Below are 18973 nucleotides of genomic sequence, written 5' to 3'. Positions count from 1 at the left end.
CTATATATCTTGACACTCTCTTCCTCAAGGGTAAGCAGTTACTTGGTTGAAATTTAAGAGAAAAATTAGGTCTGGGGAAATTTTGAGCTGAGCATTCTGAAACCAATTTAAATGTTGCAACTGAAAATGATAGTCATAATGATTTTCTTGGCTCTGCTCCTAAACATTTTCTCTGATTTTGGGCTTGTAACTTTTAATGTTTATCTAGTTTTCACCTGATAAAATATATTATTTAAAATAATTATTCGCGCATTTTTGTCTTTTTGAGTAAATTGAGTGAAAAATTAGTTTCTTTTTGAAGGAAAGAATTTTGCACTTTGATATAAAAGTGGCAGCACAGTGGGTTAGCACTACTGTCTCACAGCACCAGGGACCCGCGTTCGATTCCCGGCTTGGGTCACTGTCTGTGTGGAGTTTGCACGTTCTCCCCGTGTCTGTGTGGGTTTCCTTCGGGTGCTCCAGTTTCCTCCCACATTCCGAAAGACGTGCTGGTTAGGTGCATTGGCTATGCTAAATTCTCCCTCAGTGTACCCGAACAGGCGTCGGAGTGTGGCGACTAGGGGATTTTCACAGGAACTTCATTGCAGTGTTAATGTAAGCCTACTTGTGATGCTAATAAATAGACTTTACAAACTGTAAAATGGGTGGCACAGTGGTTAGCGCTGCTGCCTCACATCACTGGGGACCCGCGTTCGATTCCTGGCTTGGGTCACTGACTATGCAGAGTCTGCACGTTCTCCCCGTGTCTGTGTGGGTTTCCTCTGGGTGCTCCGGTTTCCTCCCACAGCCCAAAAGATGTGCTGATTCGGAGCATTGGCCATGCTAAGTTCTCCCTCCGTGTACCCAAACAGGCGCCGGAGTGTGGCGACTAGCGGACTTTCACAGTAACTTCATTGCAGTGTTAATAAAAGTCTACTTGTGACACTAATAAATAAACTTAATATGACTGTGCCTGGTCTGTGAATGAACTAGGATTACAGAGCTATGTTGCTGCTGAGGCAGTATATTTCCTCTTGTAAAAATATATCTCTATTTTGGAGTTGATTCCATTGCCCAGAGTTTGCTGTAGTAATGATGGTGAAATTATCAGTGCTTGCCATCATTACTCCTCTGGCTTATGGTGTCTGCTCATGTGCAGTTAAGTGCGGAAATCCAGAAGTTGCAGTCAGTGATTCTACGCTTCCCTAAAAGGTTCTCTGAGAAGTTAGAAGCACAAATCACAGAACTGAAAAAATCATTCTGCTTTACACTCTCAAAACTTGCTGGAAATGCCCTTGTTAAACCCGATGCACCTGGGCTTTTAATCTGCAAAGTTCATAGTTGCTGTGAACAGTCTCATGACCCTGAATGCGTCCAGATAACTTTCCCTCTCTGATGTTCTGCAATAGCTGCAACTTGGCCTCTGAGCCAAAGTTCCCCAAACTGCAGACACGATGGCACAGTAATTACACTGCTGCCTCTCAGCGCCAGGGACCTGGGTTCAATTCCAGCCTCGGGGCATGTCTGTGTGGAGTTTGCACGTTCTCCCCGTGTCCATGTAGGTTTCCTCCGGGTGCTCCGGTTTCCTCCCACAGTCCAAAGATGTGCAGGTTAGGTGGATTGGCCAATGCTAAATTGCCCCTTAGTGTCAGGAGGACTAGCTAGGGTAAATGCATGGGGTTTTGGGGATAGGGCCTGGGTGGGATTGTGGTCGGTGCAGGCTCAGGTCACTGTCTGTGTGGAGTTTTCACATTCTCCATGTGTCTGCGTGGGTTTCCTTCGGGGTGCTCCGGTTTCCTCCCACAGTCTAAAGGTGTGTAGGTCAGGTGGATTGACCATGCTAAATTGCCCCTTGGTGTCAGGGGGACTAGCTAGGGTAAATGCATGGGAATAAGGCCTGGGTGGGATTGTGGTCTTTGCAGGCTTGATGGGCCGAATGGCCTCCTTCTGCACTGTCGGATTCTGTGATTCTAGTCCAAAGGTGTGCAGATTAGATGGATTGGCCATGCTAAATTACCTTTAGTATTCAAAGATGTGTGGGTTAGGTGGATTGACCATGCTAAATGTGCAGGGATAGGGTTGGGGTGTGGACCTGGGTAAGATGCTCTTTGGGAGCGATGCTGACAACTTGCTGGGCCAAATGGTGCCTCCTGCACTGTAGGGATTTTATGGATCTAAAATAGTACAGGAATTTGTGGTAAGATTAGAATGCCTAAAATATAATCATTGAATAAGATCATTAAGCAGCAAATTAAAACACACGGATGACAGAACAGGTGTGCATCCTGGCTATAGCATTTGAGAATTCCTGGAAAACAGTGATCCAGGGCAAACATGTCTGCAGTGTGTTTCTGCAGCTTGGGGAGCTACAGCTCTGCAAAACATTGGTGAGGGAAAGTTACGTGGACATTTTTACCAGGAGGCAGTCACACCCCCTTTGGATAGGGTCTTCTGATTTGGAAGGTGGTGAGGGGCAGGATGGTGTAGCTGCAGTTGAGATAGGTAAGGATCTCCGAAGGCAGGAGTTTCGGCCTCAGCAATTGTCCAGCACGGTTGAGGGTTTTTCAGCTTATTTAGATGAGAGGGGACTGCAAGTCGGCTGAGCTGACTGGTCATAGCACTCTGGTACAGGAAGCCATTCATGTGAGCGGAGCGAAAAGGAATGTAGTGGTATTAGTGGACCATATGGTGAGGGGGATTGACAGTGTTCTCTGTCGCAAAGAGTGAGCACCCAGACATTTGTGTTGCTTGCCTGGTGCCAGTGTTCGAGGTATTTGCTCAGCGCTGGAGAATGGGAGGGGGAGGATCTAGTTGTTGTGGTCCATATAGGTCCCAAACGTGTAAGCAGGATGAAGGAGGAGGTTTTGCATAGTCAGTATGAGAAGCAAGGCATCAAATTGAGCAGGATTGCAAAACTTCGGATTACTAGATTATCTAAACCTCGGGCAAATTGGCATAGGGTGAGTAAGATTAGAGAAATGAATGTGTGGTTTAAAGATTGGTGTGGGAGAACTGGATTTGTGGGGCATTGGGTGGCATGGCACAGTGGTGAGCACTGCTGCCTCACAGCACCAGGGACCCGGGTTCAATTCCAGTGTCAGGTGACTGTTTATCTGTGTGGAGTTTGCATGTTCTGCCCTTGTCTGTGTGGGTTTCCTCTGGGTGCTCTGGTTTCCTCCTACAGTCCAAAGATGCACAGGTTAGGTTGATTGGCCATGGTAAATTGCCCCTTAGTGTTGGGGGACTAGCAGGATAAATACATGGGGTTACAGGGATAGGACCTGAGTGGGATTGTTGTCGGTGTAGATTCGATGGGCCAATTGGCCACTTTCTGCACTATAGGGATTCTATCAGTAATGGGGAAAGTGGGGACCAGACTGATGGGGCAGTGTACACCTGAATCTTGCTGGGACCGGTGTTCTAGTAAGCTACACGATTGGAGAAATAGAGGGGGCTTTAAACTGAACAAGGGAGGTGAGGGATCAAGCTTGAGTAGATATAGCATATCAAGGGGTAGAGTCCAGGCAGGAGAGCAAAATAACAATATGGTAAATAAGGGTCAAGGAATGGCAGAAAGGAATAGAGAAAAAAACCTCAGAATGCACCAACAGTTAAGACTAGATATTACAAAGGTGAGACAAAACTAAGGCTCTATATCTAAATATGCTTGGCATTTATAACAAAGTAAATGAATTGGTAGCTCACATTGGCGTAAATACATTTGATCTGATAGCCATTATGGAGATATGGCTACAGAACAACTAGGATTGAGTACTGAGTATTGAGGGATATGTGACCAAGACTAATTGGAAACTGGTGAAGATAGAGAGGTAGCGTTGTTAATCAAGGATGACAGTGCAGCAGTTAGAGAGAACCTTGGTTCAGGAGATCAGAATGTAGAATCCATTTGAGTGGAGATGAGGAATAGTAGGGGAAAGAAATCGTTAGTGGGAGCGGTCAACAGTCCCCCTTAGAGTAACCTTAGTGTAGGACAGGGTATACAAGAAGAAATATAAAGGGGTGGCAATAATCATGGATGACTTTAATCTACATATAAATTGGAAAAATCAGATTGGCACTAACCTTGGATGAGGAGTTTGTAGAATGCTTTTGAGAGAGTTTCTTAGAATAACGTATCAGATAGCTGGTTATATTATACTTGGTATTGTGTAACGTGACAGAATTAATAACTTCAGGCTATAGTAGTGACCACAATATGATTGAATTTTACATCCTATTTGAAAGGGAGAAGAGTTGATCTAAAACTTTTTAACTTAACGGCAACTATGTGGGCATACAAGCTGAGTAAGCTGAAATGAACTTGGATACTAGGCTAGAGGATAGATTAATGGAAAAGCAGTGGCAGACACTTAAGGGGATATTTCTGAATGCTCAGACCTTTTCTTTATAGAGGGAATATACTTATTCTCAGGGAGGAACCACCGTTCATAGTTAGCTAAAGAAGTTGAGAAAACCATCAAAAACATGTATCACTTTGCATTGAGGAGTAGGGGTCAGATGGTTGGTCAGAATATAAAGTCTGGCAGATGAATAAAAGGTTAATCAGGAGAAAGAAATTAGAGTATGAGAGGAACTTAGCTAGAAGTGTAAAAATGGATAGCAAGCGCACTTAAGAAGGAAAAGAGTAAGTAAAGTGGGTAGTGGTCCTCCAGAGAGTGACAATGATGAATTAATAAGGAAATGGCAAATGAAATGAACAAATATTTCTTCATGATGGACGATACCAAAAATATTCCAGTAATAGCTGCAAATCAGGAGGCGGAAGGGAGAGAGGAAATTGGTGAAATTGCAATCGTTGTGAGCTGACAAGCCTCCGAGCCTTGCTGGACTTCACCTCGGGCCTTGAAAGAGGTGGCAAATGAGGTAATATTGGTGTTAATTTTCCAAAAGTCAACAGACTCTCGAAAGGTTCCATCAGACTGGAAAGTAGCAAATATAACTCGTCTTCAAGAAGTGAGGGAAGAAACTCTGCGCCAGTTAGCGTGACATCTGTCATGGAGAAGATGGATGCTAGATTCGATCATTAAGGAGGTCCTAGCTGAACACTCTTTAAAAAAAAAACTGGAGTTCATCAGGAAGAGTTGACATGGGTTTGTGAAAGGGAAATCATGTTTAATCAATTTTATTGGACTTTGTTTGAAGGGGTAACATGCACTGCGGATAAAGGGGAGCCTGCAAAGGTACTGTATTTAGATTTCCAGAAGGCATTTGATAAGGTGCCACATCAAAGGTTATTACAGAAAATAAAAGGTCATGGTGTAGGGGGTAAAGCATGGACAAGGACATTGGTTAAGTAAAACTCTGGTCAGCTGACAGAAAAGAATATGAATAAATGGGTCTTTTTCTGATTGGCAGAATATGAGTGGCGTCCGACAGGGTCTGTGCTGAGGCCTCAACTTTTTAACAAGTTATTTCAATGACTTAGATGAAGGGAGCGAAGGCATGGTAGCTAAATTTATGGATGACACAAATATAGGTAGGAAAGTATGTTGTGAAGAGGAGATAAGGACTTGCAGGCAGATATGGATAGATTGAGTGTTTGCAAAAATCTGACAGATGGAGTATAATGTGGGAAAATATGAAGACGTTTTACTTTGGCAGGAAGAATACAAACAATGTATTAAATGGAGAATGACTGCATTATTCTGAGGTGCAGAGCGATCAGGTGTTCCAGTTCATGAGTCACAAGGTTAGTATGCTGGTACGGCATGTAATTAAGAAGGTAAATGGAATGCTACCCTTTAATCAGAGGAATTTGAAGTATGGATGTTACACTTCAATTATACAGGGCATTGGTGAGACCACATCTTGAATACCATGTGCAGTTTTGATCTCCTTATTTCAGGAAGGATGGAAATACGTTGGAGGCTACTCAGAGGAAGTTTACTAGATGGATACCTGAAATTAGTGAGTTGTCTTATGAGACTGGGCTTGTTTTTGCTGAAGTTTAAAAGAGTGAGGGTGATGTAATGGAACTATGCAAGAACCTGAATGTCTTGACAAGATGGACGTGGCAAAGTCTTGTGGGTGAGTCCAGAGCTGGGGGCACTGTTCTAAAATTAGGGCGTTGCCCTTTTGGGACAGGTGCGAATTTCTTTCTCGGATGCTGTGTGACTTTGGAACTGTCTGCCTCAGAAGGTGATAGAGGAGGGGTCACTGAATATTTTTAGGTTAGGTGCATTGACCCGTGTAGGCACCAGAGTGTGGCGACTAGGGGAATTTCACAGTAACTTCATTGCAGTGTTAATGTCAGCCTTACTTGTGACACTAATAAACTTTTTAAGGCAGTGGTAGGTGAATTATTTTTGGGCAAGGGAATTGAAGGTTTTTGGGGGGAGATGGCAATGTGGAATTCAAAACACAGATCAGCCATAATATTGAATGGTGAAGCAGCTGTGAGGGGCTGAATAGCCTACTTGTCCTATTTTGTATATCTGTATATCATTTTAAATTAAATTGTGCTGTTGATTGGACAATTTTTTTTGATTTGGTTTATTATTGTCACATGTATTGGTACACAGTGAAAGCATACCATTCATCGAGAAGGAAACGCGAGAGAGCAGAATGTAGTGTTACAGTCATAGCTAGGGTGTAGAGAAAGATCAACTTAATGCAAGGTAGGTCCATTCAAAAGTCTGATGGTGTAGCAGGGAAGAAGCTGTTCTTGAGTCGGTCGGTACGCGACCTCAGACTTTTGTAACTTTTTCTTGACGGAAGAAGGTGGAAGAGAGAATGTCCGGGATGCGTGGGGTCCTTAATTATGCTGGCTTCTTTTCCGAGGCAGTGGAAAGTGTAGACAGTCAATGGATGGGAGGCTGGTTTGCGTGATGGATTGGGTTACATTCATGACCTTTTGTAGTTCCTTGCGGTCTTGGGCAGAGCAGGAGCCATACCAGGCTGTGATACAACCAGAAAAAATGGTGCATCTGTAAGTTGACTGACATGATGCTGTTTTGGCCTTATAAGTCAATGTTTTTATGGCTTTGCCTTTTCTGTTTTTTGGTTGAGAATTCCAGATCTTTCTCGATATTGCTGTTTCACATTTTAATGTTATTTAATCATACACTCATTTTGAGAAAGTGTAATATAAGTTGGAAAGCCAACTTACTGCAGTAATTTATGCTTAATAGCAAAACTAATTAACCAACCCAAATCATGTGATTTACTAGTCTTGTTGAAACTATCTGCATCTAGAACTGAGATGAAGGGAAGCTTCTTTGCATAATAGTTCTTAGAAGCCAGGGACTCTGGTTCGATTCTCAGCTTGGGTCACTGTGCAGAGTCTGCACGTTCTCCCCGTGTCAGCGTGGGTTTTCTCCGGGTGCTCCAGTTTCCTCCCACAGTCAGAAAATGTGTTGGTTAGGTGCATTAGGGGCAAATTCTCCCTCAGTGTACCCGGACAGGCGCCAGTGTGGCGACTAGGGGATTTTCACAGGAACATTAACACTGCACTGCAATTAAGTTAAAGTTGAGTATGTTTGAGTCAAAGATCAGCAGACCGTTGGATGCAAAATGACTTGAAGGATATGAGGATGCTGTGGAAATGTGTAGTCGAGATGTGTCAGCTATGATATTGAATGGCGGATTTGAGGGGCTGCTATTTCTAAGGTTCTTATGAACAGATTATCTGGAAGTATTTATAGAAGGGTGTTTCCCCAACTGTTAGATAATGAGTGTCCAGCTTGAACATATTGCACAATTTATGTCTAAATGGAAAGATTGCTTTTCAACAGAATTTGGCCCAATTACTGGATAAGATTACTTCGATTTACCCTCGAGGTTCCCAGTGTGTTTTGTGCCTGCTGAAACCTGAAGTCAATTTTTGTAGTCGGATCAAATTTTTCAAGTCAGTTAAACCCATTAACTGAATTAAGTTGATTAATTTTGCATTATTGCTGTTTACTTTTGTCGGCTGTGTAAGTATTGTCTGGTAACAATTATACTTTGGCTTACAGAGGCGACTCCACTTTTTAATTCTCTATTTTCGGTCTAATTTACCTTTGAAAAGACTAGGCTATGACTTGCATATTAATTTGGTTTCAACATTGTTGTGTCCAAGCGAGTAAAGTTAAAGCATCTTAATTGGATTGAGTCATACAGTACCGAAGAGGCCCTTTGGCCCATCGAGTCTGCACCAACAAAACTGCACTAAATCGACACTAATCCCAATTTCAGCACTTGGCCCATGGCCTTGAATTTTATGACGTTTCAAGTGTTCATTCAGGTACCTTTGAAAGGTTGAGAGATTTATGGCCTCCACTACCCTCCCAGGCGGCGCATTCCAGACTCCCACCACCCTCTGGCAGGGAAAAAGCCCCCCTCTAAACCTCCTGCCCCTCACCTTAAAATTATGTCCCCCTCGTTATTGACCCTTGAACGAAGGGGAACAGCTGTTTCCTACCCACCCTGTCCATACCCCTCATAATCTTATACACCCCAATCAGATTGCCCCCCTCAGCCTCATCTGCTTTAAAGAAAACCTCAGCCTATCCCAGGCAACATCTGGTGAATCTCCTCTGCACCCTTTCCAATGAAATCATATCCTTGCTATAATGCACCCAGAACTGCATACAGTACTCCAGCTGTGGTCTTACTAAAGTTTTGTACAGCTCCAACATAACCTCCCTGTTACATAGAAAGCCGACAGTGCAGGAGGCCATTTGGCCCATCGTGTCTGCACCAACAGCAATCCCACTCAGGCCCTATCCCTGAAACCCCACACGTTTAACCTGCTAATCCCTCTAACTTGCACATCCCGGGACACTTGGGGGCAATTTAGCACGGCCAATCAACCTAACCTGCACATCTTTGGACTGTGGGAGGAAACTGCAGCACCCGGAGAAAACCCACGCAGCCACGGGGGGAACATGCAAACTCCCCACAGTCACCCAAGCTGGGAATCGAATCCAGGTCCCTGGAGCGTGAGGTAGCAGTGCTAGCCACCGTGCCGCCCCATCTTTGTTTTTATCTATGCCATGACTGATGAAGGCAAGTGTCTAGTATGCCTGATGTTTAAGTTTAAATTGTTTTTAGCCATCACTTGTATGCCAAGTGGAGAAATGCTGTTTTCGAAGAATCAGGCAAAAAGCACTATTGTGATCTTTCAAAGAATGAAGTCTGGCCCACCAACATGGACTGTAGAGGCTCTGCTGTGCTCCACATACGGACATTGTTCATGCATGCCCTAAAGATTGGATTTTGATACACTAATAGATCAGCGGTGAAATCACAAATGCATTCCCAATGATATGCAGGTCTCCGAGAACCCAAGCTAGTACACCATATTAGAAAGTTCTCATACTAAATACCACTCGAGACTGACGTTCTTATTACTTCACTATACCACTGATTGAACCATGCATGCACATCTTCCAAAAGAAGTTATTGCAGGCACTACAACAGGAGAATTTTGGTTACTTCCATCCTATTTTCTTTCCCACCACGCTAGCTTAGAGATGTCCCACTCCTGCCTTGGATGAGATCAGCTAGATGAAAAGAAACTCTTGATTTTGAAGATCTCAGTATACATCAATTCATCATCAGGTCGACAACACAAATGGGCCATTTGGCTGTTCTGTTATTCACAATCTTCCCCTCTCTCTCATCATGCAAATTTAAACTAATGGGTTTGAAATTCTGAATGGACCGGTGGCATAGTGAAATAAGAAGAATGTCAGTCTCTTGAGTGGCATTTAGTACTATAACTTTCTAACATTGTGTACTAGTTTGTGTTCTTGAGGCCTGTATATTTACTAAAATCTGAGAATACATTTGAAATTTCACTGTTGACCCATTGAAAAGCAGTCAAACACCATCTCACTGGATTTAAAGATAATTTTTTTAAAATATCAGAAAATGCCTCTTTATCCATGTGTATGTGGTTCCATAAGCATATTTTGGTTCCTATTAATGATGGGTATTTGTTCTATTTTAATTGAATGACCAATTCAGATAATCTTCCAGTAGTAATTTTATAAACAAAAAAATTTTAAAAGTTTATTTAGTCGCAGGTAAGGCTTACATTAACACTGCAATGAAGTTACTGTGAAATTCCCTTAGCCGCCACACTCCGGTGCCTGTTCAGGTCAATGCACCCAACCAGTAGGTCTTTCAGATTGTGGGAAGAAACCGGAGGAAACCCATGCAGACACGGGGAGAACGTGCAAGCTTCACACAGACAGTGACTCAAGCCGGGAATCAAACCCAGGTCCCTGGCGCGCTGAGAGGCAGCAGTGCTAACCACTGTGCCACCATGCTGCCCCTTTGAGAGTAATAATCCCCAAATGAGGATTATTTGTTCTTTTTTTCCATTATATTTACTCATCTGTGACAATATTATTATGAAACTCGAATTCTCAAATAACTGTGCAAAATCTCCATTTTGACTTGGGGCCATTTTAACTTTTTTATTTCAGGACGTAATGACAAGTATTGCATTATACTAAAATGTTTTCTACCCAATGAGTTAGTTTGTTTTCATTGTTTAGTGTGATTTTTAATCTATGGTAATAAATTACTGATGCAACCCCACACTATCAAAAAGTAGATCTATGAAATAGTTTTCAAAATCTGTGACGGTTCTGTTCCCTTTTCAAATCAAAATCCTGTATGTTGAAATATTTTGTTTATGATCATTATTTTGTGTTCATGTTTTGGAAAGAGTCCTTTAGAAACTTGACGTTTGAAGGATGAATGTCTTTCTTCAGCTGTGTTCCCTGTCGCTTAGTCAAAGGAGCTAGTGTCTTTGACCAAAGGTTTTTTTGTGCCTTTCCTGTGAATAGTCTTTCAATGGAATTGTAAATGAGTCATTCAACAGCCACAACTTATCTGTCGTCGTCCTTTGTAGATAGACTGAGCGTGCTGCTGTTTATCGGACGAGTTTCTTGTTCTCTCCGTATCGGTGTGCTGCTGAATAATATTGGGGATGCAGTGGGAGATTTACACTTCATTGCCTACTCATGGGCATCATTAGACTTTTCATGTTTCATGGGCATCATTAGACTTCTAATGCCGATTATCGTAAAAACCCATCTGGTTTTCTAATGTCCTTTAGGGAAGGGAATCTGTCGTCCTTACCTGGTCTGGCCTACATGTGACTCCAGATCCACAACAATGTGGTTGACTCTCAGATGGCTTCAGGGATGGGCAATGAATGAAACCAAATGAGAAAATGCTGGAAAAGCTCAGCAGGTCTGGCAGCATCTGTAAGGAGAGAAAAGAGCTGACGTTTCGATTCCAGATGACCTTTTGTCACATTTACATTTCCTGTCATCTGGGCTCGAAACGTCAGCTCTTTTTACCCCCCTCACAGATACTGCCAGACCTGCTGAGATTTTCCAGCATTTACTCTTTTGGCTTCAGAATTTCAGCAGTAATTTGCTTTTATCCAGTAGGGAAATGAATGCTGGTCCAGCCAGTGGTGCCTGCACACCATGAACGAATAAACTAAAGTGTGCTGCTCAATACTCAGAAGGCAAGTCAATGCACTAAATTTTGGCATGTCTTCTGTACTACAAATGATTGGTGGAAAATGTTTGGGAGAAGGCAGCGTAAATGGGTTATTAGCTTTTACATTTCCTGTCATCTGTTGTTTGTCTCCTTTCTATTTCAGCATGGTTTTGTCCTTTGCAACTTGCAATATATCAGAATTGTTTGAAGTGAAGTAAGTGCAGCTAGGCAATTAAGAAGATGGTGTTTATATTTATCATAGAGAAACGGCTATACCATCCTCCAAATGCCAATTTGGAGAAAGTTGACTGATTTATTATAGGCTTCCTGTAACTAAGCTTAGTTAACAATCTTCTAAAGAATAAAGTTTATTTCTGCTTTCTGTTTTTGCAACGCCTTTGAGTAATTTAGAGCTTTGATCTGAGTGGAAGTCTTCATGCTGTTTTTCTCGCAGTATTCCATTAAACTCGAGCACAAACAAATTGCGACTGACGTTCCAGTGCAGCACAGAGGAAGCGGCACTGTTGGGCGTGGTGTATTTTGGATGATTAACCTGCGGCCACTTTTGTCCTTTCAGGTGGATATAAAAGATTCATTGGCACTATTTTGAGGGAGGGAGGGATATCGTTGCGGTGTCTTGGCTAGTGTTTATCCCTTGGAGAGGATGGGCAAACATCTTGGTTGGAGTGTAGCATCTGGATATGGAAATTGTATAGTGGGCTGGACATAAACAGAAACAATTGTAATCAGCATAACCTTTATTGTTATGGTAATTGTACCATCATAATGCATTCCATCAGTAAAGTAACTGGAAAGGGTCATCAAGTGGCACTTAGCAATAACCTGCTCAAGGATGCTTAGTTTGAGTTCTGCCAAGGTCACTCAATTCCTGACTTTGGTTCAAACATGGACAAATGAGCTGAATGCCAGAGGTGAGGTGAAAGTGACTGTCCTTGACATCAAGGCAGCATTTGAATGAGTATGGCATCAAGGCACCACTATCAGCTTACTGGGGGTTACCATTGACCAGAAACTGAACTGGAGAAGCCATATAAATACTGTGGCTACAAGAGCAGGTCAAAGGCTAGGAAATCTGCAGCCAGTAACTCGCCAAAGCCTGACCACTAACTACAAGGCACAAGGAGTGAGACGGAATAGTCTCCACTTGCCTGGATGTGTGCAGCTCCAACAACATTCAAGAAGCTGAACACCATCAAGGACAAAGCAGCTCACTTGATCGCTACCCCTTACACAAGCATTCAATCCCTCCACCAGCGATGAACAGCAATAGCCATGTGTACCATCTACAAAGTGCACTACAAGAACTCACCAAGATTTCTTAGGTAGCACCTTCCAAACCTGTGACCACTTGTCATCTTGAATGACAAGATGAGCAGATACCTGGGAACATCCCCACCTGGAGGTTCCCCTCCAAGGTACCCACCATCTTTATTTGGAAATATATTACCATTCCTTCACTGTTGCAGGGTCAAAATGGTGGAATCCCCACAGCACTATTAGTGGACATACACCTCATGGGGTGCAGCGGTTCAGGAAGGCAGTTCACCACCACCTAGAGCTTGGATTTCCTGGTAGTAACTTGGGCACATTCTAAAAGAGGAGCTATCTGAATGCATCTGTTCCAAACCTGTTGGGGAAACCCATTCCTAATCTCCAATTTTCTTTGAACGCAAAATCCAAACTGAGAACCACACGCTCTTCACTTTCTATCATTATCCTCAAACTCTGAGCCAGCTGCACTGCTGGAAGGAACAGAAGATGCTTTTTCAGCTGTTGGCTTCCAGAGGCGTATGAACAGCTAATCAATGAAATGTCCATCTCAAAATATTAAACTCATTGTAGTGGAGACTTGTGTTTCTCTCTCCGCAGATGTTGCCAGACCTTCTGGCTGAGATTTTCTGGCCCTGCTGTGCCAGCCAAAAGTTAATTGACCTTCGGCGGGTCTGGAAGATCCTGGTGGTGGGCGGACTGGAAAATCCTTGCCACTTGAGTTTTTCCAGCACTTCCTGTTTTTAAAGTTGCCTTCAGTCATACATTTCTTGGGGCATGTTGCAAGTAGCACCTTTTGTGCTTTGATATTTTGATCCCTTTTGCACTAGCAGAATGGTAGGTCGTCTTTTTACCAGGTCTACAAACTTACTTCCCTTTGCTTCTTTTGCCAGTTACGTTAAATCTGTGCCCTCTGGTTATTGGCCCTTCTGTCACCTGAAACGGTTTCTCCTTTTTTGAACACCTCTGTTCAATCTGCTATTAACTTTCTGTGCTCAAAGAACAGCTAGCCCAGTTTTCCTCATCTCCCCACTTAACTGAAGGCGGCACAGCGCCAGGGACCCGGGTTTAATTCCCAGCCTCGGGTCACTGTCTGTGTGGAGTTTGCACGTTCTCCCCGTGTCTACGTGGGTTTCCTCCGGGTGTTCCAGTTTCCTCCCACAGTCCGAAAGATGTCCTGGTTAGGTGCATTGGCCATGCTAAATTGTCCCTTATTGTTGTGGGGACTGGCAAGGTAAATACATGAGGTTAAGGGGGTCGGGCATGGGTGGGATTGTTGTCGGTGCAGGCTCGATGAGCCGAATGGTGGCCACCTGCACTGTAGGGATTCTCGGGATGGGCAATGAATGCTGGCCAAACGGCGATGCCTGTGTTCCAGGAATGAATAAAAAAAATTAAATCAACATTAGCTACAAACAAATGACGGGGATCGGATAAGCACCGGAAACACGCACATTCAGCGTGCACTGTGTACTTTCCCTGGTGCTGCTGGGGGTGGATTAAAAACTGTAACCTGCCCAGGTCTGCTCAATGAGATGATGTGGTCATTATCACATTGTGGGAACTTGCTGTATGCAGATTGCCTGCCATGTTTCCTACATGACAACACTGCACTTCAGAAATGCTTGGACTGTAAAGTGCATTGGAATGTTCTGTGGGTGTGCAAGATGCTGCATAAATATAGTTTTATATATATATATATATATATATATGCAAGTCTTTTTGTTCTTTAAAATCTCTAATTTTAATGACATTTTACCATACTTTGGTTTGAGGATTTGGGGCTACTGTTTTTTTTAAAGAATTTAATTTGAAGTCCAACTTCCTAGTTGAAATATTTATCATCCCAATCAGTACTGCTTTTCTAACATTTACACAATTTGGCCATCTCTATTTATAGTAAAAATTTTCTGTTCCTCCTTTACCTTTCCAATAAAAAAAAGTCTATCCACAAAGATAAGCTTTTCACTGAAGTGGAAGTAACTAATTGTACAGATTTTGCAAATGGTATACCCCAGTACAGGATTTTTCAGCTGTTCCTTCAACCTTGCACTTATAGAATCATAGAGGTTTACAGCATGGTAACAGGCCCTTCGGCCCAACTTGTCCATGCTGCCCAGTTTTTACCAGTAAGCTAATCCCAATTACCCGCATTTGGCCCCTATCCCTCTATACCCATCTTACCCATGTAACTGTCTAAATGCTTTTTAAAAGACAAAATTGTACCTGCCTCTACTACTACCTTTGGAAGCTCATTCCAGACACTCACCACCCTCTATGAAAAAATTGCCCCTCTGGACCCATTTGTGTATCTCCCTTCTCATCTTAAACCTATGCCCTATAGAGTCCTAGAGGTTTACAGCATGGAAAAAACTGGCCCTTCGGCCCAACTTGTCCATGCCGCCCTTTTTCTTTAAAACCCCTAAGCTAATCCCAATTGCCTGCATTTGGCCCATATCCCTCTATACCCATTGTACCCATGTAACTATCTAAATGCTTTTTAAAAGATAAAATTGTATCCGCCTCTACTACTACCTCTGGCAGCTTGTTCCAGACACTCACCACCCTCTGTGTGAAAAAATTGCCCCGCTGGACACTTTTGTATCTCTCCCCTCTCACCTTAAACCTATGCCCTCTAGTTTTAGACTCCCCTACCTTTGGGAAAAGATATTGACTATCTATCTTGTCTATGCCCCTCATTATTTTATAGACCTCTATAAGGTCACCCCTCAGCCTCCTACGCTCCAGAGAAAAAAGCCCCAGTCTATTCAGCCTCTCCTTATAACTCAATCCATCAAGTCCCGGTAGCATCTTAGTAAATCTTTTCTGCACTCTTTCTAGTTTAGTAATATCCTTTCTATAATAGGGTGACCAGAATTGCACACAGTATTCCAAGTGTGGCCTTACCAATGTCTTGTACAACTTTAACAAGACGTCCCAACTCCTGTATTCAATGTTCTGACCGATGAAACCAAGCATGCCGAATGCCTTCTTCACCACTCTGTCCACCTGTGCCTCCACTTTCAAGGAGCAATGAACATGTACCCCTAGATCTCTTTGTTCTGTAATTCTCCCCAACACCCTACCATTAACTGAGTAAGTCCTGCCCTGGTTCAATCTACCAAAATGCATCACCTCGCATTTGTCTAAATTTCTCTAGTATTAGAAATGCAGTATTAGTCTGCATTTCTCTAGTATTAGACTCCCCTACCTTTGGGAAAAGAAGTTGACTATCTACCTCATCTATGTCCCTCATTATTTTATAGACCTCTATAAGATCACCCCTAAGCCTCCTACGCTCTAGGGAAAAAAGTCCCAGTCTATCCAGCCTCTCCTTATAATTCAAACCATCAAGTCCCAGTAGCATCCTCTTAAGTCTTTTGTGCACTCTTTTCTAGTTTAATAATATACTTTTATCAAAGGTTACTTTGTAAATTTGATATTCTGTAAACCTAACAGTGGGTCTTGGTCGCATACATCAATCGCAGGCTGTATTCTCAAGAAGATTAAGCAGTTCAATGTGTGGGGTAAGGTTCAGGGAGGAGAAATTTATTTCGGAGGATATGTGCGAATTCATTCAAATTGGCAGATGAGTTGGCAGTTAATTAGAGGATGTAATGTTTAAGTTTGGATGACTTAAACGATTACATTTTGCTCAAAGTTTTACTTCATTACGATACCATGAGTTTTGTGGGAATGTGGAATCTTTAATCATTGTGCCAAGAGAAACTTGTTTAATTGTTTTTTTTCTAAAATGTGCAATATTGAATTACAAGTGGCAATTATTTTAAAAGCTTAATGTGGCTACACATTTTCTACAGTTTTGCTTCTAGTGCGGCATGATGGCACTGGTTAGCACTGCTGTCTCACAGTGCCAGGGACCGGGGTTCGATTCCTGGCTTGGATCACTGTACGGAGTCTGCATGTTTTCCCCGTGTCTGTGCAGGTTTCCTCCGGGTGCTCCGGTTTCCTCCCACCGTCTGAAAGATGCGCCGGTTAGGTGCATTGACCCGAACAGGCGCCGGAGTGTGGTGGCTAGGGGAATTTCACAGTAACTTCATTGCAGTGTTAATGTAACCCTTACTTGTGACGAATAAATAAGCTTTGACATTGTGATTCTGGAAGTATAATCCACAAGTGGACAGTTTACAATGTGGGTTTTGGGGATAACAGCAATTTGCATTTGTATATGGTTTTCAATATAATGTAATGTCCCCAAGCATTTCGCAGGTGATGGACTGAACAGTGGTCAAGTTCAGAGAGTTAGTTGAGGGCACTGTCAAAAATCTGTTTGGTTTTAATCATGGGGACCAAAGCTGTAAGGCAGAGGTTGAAGGAGGGCTGACTTGGAGTAATGTGTTACTCAACAACGTCTAAGAATATGAAAAGACACCATTCTAAATTGCGAGAATGAAACTCAGTTGCTATTTTGCAAAATGCACCAAAATGTTAATTTGTAAATACAGATATTGTGATTTGATGGTTATAGAAATTGAGGCAATGTCTGAGCTGAATGACCTCAGGTAAACATTTTAAATTTCTTACTCCATTCTTAAAGTTACAAAGCCAATGCTCAGATTGGACTGGGCAAACCAAATCCATTCCTTGCTTTCTCCAAAAACCAAATTCAAAATCCAATAATGGTCCCCATAAAATGGACAAACAAGATCCAAGCTGATGAGATGAAGCATTCCACCCCTTCTTGGGCTTGATCTGATATTTGATCTTAGCCAAAGGCTGAGAGGTTCGAACTGCTGCACAAACTTAATTAGTTACGTAAGACCAACATGGATTCTGTTTGTGTATTATCTAAATGGTGAGAGATTGCAGAGCTCCGAGATGCAGAGGGAGATCTGGGTGCTGTAGTGCACGAATCACAGAAAATCATTGTAGTAGGTAATTTAATTTATTGCGAGGGGAATTGAATACAAAAGTGGAGAGGTTACGCTTCAGTTATGCGGGGCATTGTGGAGACCACATCTGGAGTACTGTGTACAGTATTGGTAAGAAGTTTAACAACACCAGGTTAAAGTCCAACAGGTTTATTTGGTAGCAAAAGCCAAAAGCTAAAGCTCTTTGGTGGCTTTTGCTACCAAATAAACCTGTTGGACTTTAACCTGGTGGTGTTAAACTTCTTACTGTGTTTACCCCAGTCCAACGCCGGCATCTCCACATCATGACTACAGTATTGGTCCCCTCACTTAAGGATGGATGTAAATGCTTTGGAAGCAGTTCAGAGAAGTAATACCCGGAATGGATGGCTTGTCTTGTGAGGAAAGGTTGGCTTGTATCCACTGGAGTTTAGAAGAGTAAGAGGTGACTTGATTAAAATCGATTCTGGGGGCTCTTGATGGGGTGGATATGGAGGGGATGTTTCCTCTTGTGTTAAAATCTAGAACTTGGAGTCACTGTTTAAAAATAAGGAGTCGCCCGTTTAATACTGAGATGAGGAGAAATTATTTCTCTGAGGGGCATAAATCTTTGGAACCCCCTTTCTCAAAAGGTAGTGGAAATAGGGTCTTTGAATATTCCTAAGGCAGAGCTAGAAAGATCCTTGATAAGCAAGGGGGGGTGAAAGGTTCTTGGGGGTAGGTGGGAATGTGGAGTTGAGATTACAATCAAATCAGCCATGATCTTATTGAATGGCTCAAGGAATCGATGGCCAACTCCTGCTCCAACTTTGGCTGTTGCTCATCTGAAGTGAGTGAGAATTAATTCTGCTCTGAGCTACGTAGAGGAAAAGTACAGAGTATGGTGTCAATTTTTAAAACATTTTCCTGAGATATTCTTGTTGACTTGAATTATTTCAGGAGCTAGTGGTAAGGAAATGATCCTTTCAAAGTGGAGGCTTTCTAAACTTCTATAAATGACGGGAGTGGGAGGAAAATAAACCAAATCCACAGAAGTGTGTTATTGTTCCAAATGACATTGAATGCTGAAAAGTGTGTACTATAAACTGTACATTGTTGCCAAAGCAGTTAAGATGTCTGATTTAAGTGTTGTGTGTGTCTTTTAACCATTCAAGTTCTGAGAGATTACAGCAAACTGTGCCTCAAGGTCATGTCATCCATATAACCTCTAGTAGTGAGGTGAGATAAAGTAGTCTTTAGTATCTGTGCACAATATGGGTGATTAAGAATGTGAAGGAAGTTGAAAGCCATTGACGTAATCTGATTTCGCTTATCATGATGCTTGTATAGACATTGTTTTCACAATCAACTGGTTGGTCACCAAT

At 42.5% G+C, this 18973-nt stretch overlaps 1 protein-coding gene across 7 annotated transcripts in view; it reads left to right on the top strand.

Moving 5' to 3' along the window:
- The window catches only part of LOC144480517 (tyrosine-protein kinase CSK), a 171267-nt gene that overhangs the window by 22287 nt on the left and 130007 nt on the right, over window positions 1-18973 (top strand). The window contains exon 1 of one of the 7 annotated variants that reach the window (XM_078200028.1): window positions 5162-5180. The exons of the other annotated variants lie outside the window; for them this stretch is intronic. The gene's annotated coding sequence lies outside the window, so the exon portion shown is untranslated. Of the gene's footprint in view, window positions 1-5161; window positions 5181-18973 lie in introns of those variants that run through there. 7 annotated transcript variants of the gene reach the window in all.

Source organism: Mustelus asterias, chromosome 29 (assembly GCF_964213995.1).
Source record: "Mustelus asterias chromosome 29, sMusAst1.hap1.1, whole genome shotgun sequence".
Classification (NCBI taxonomy): Eukaryota; Metazoa; Chordata; class Chondrichthyes; order Carcharhiniformes; family Triakidae; genus Mustelus; species Mustelus asterias.
This window is presented reverse-complemented; position numbering and strand designations above follow the sequence as displayed.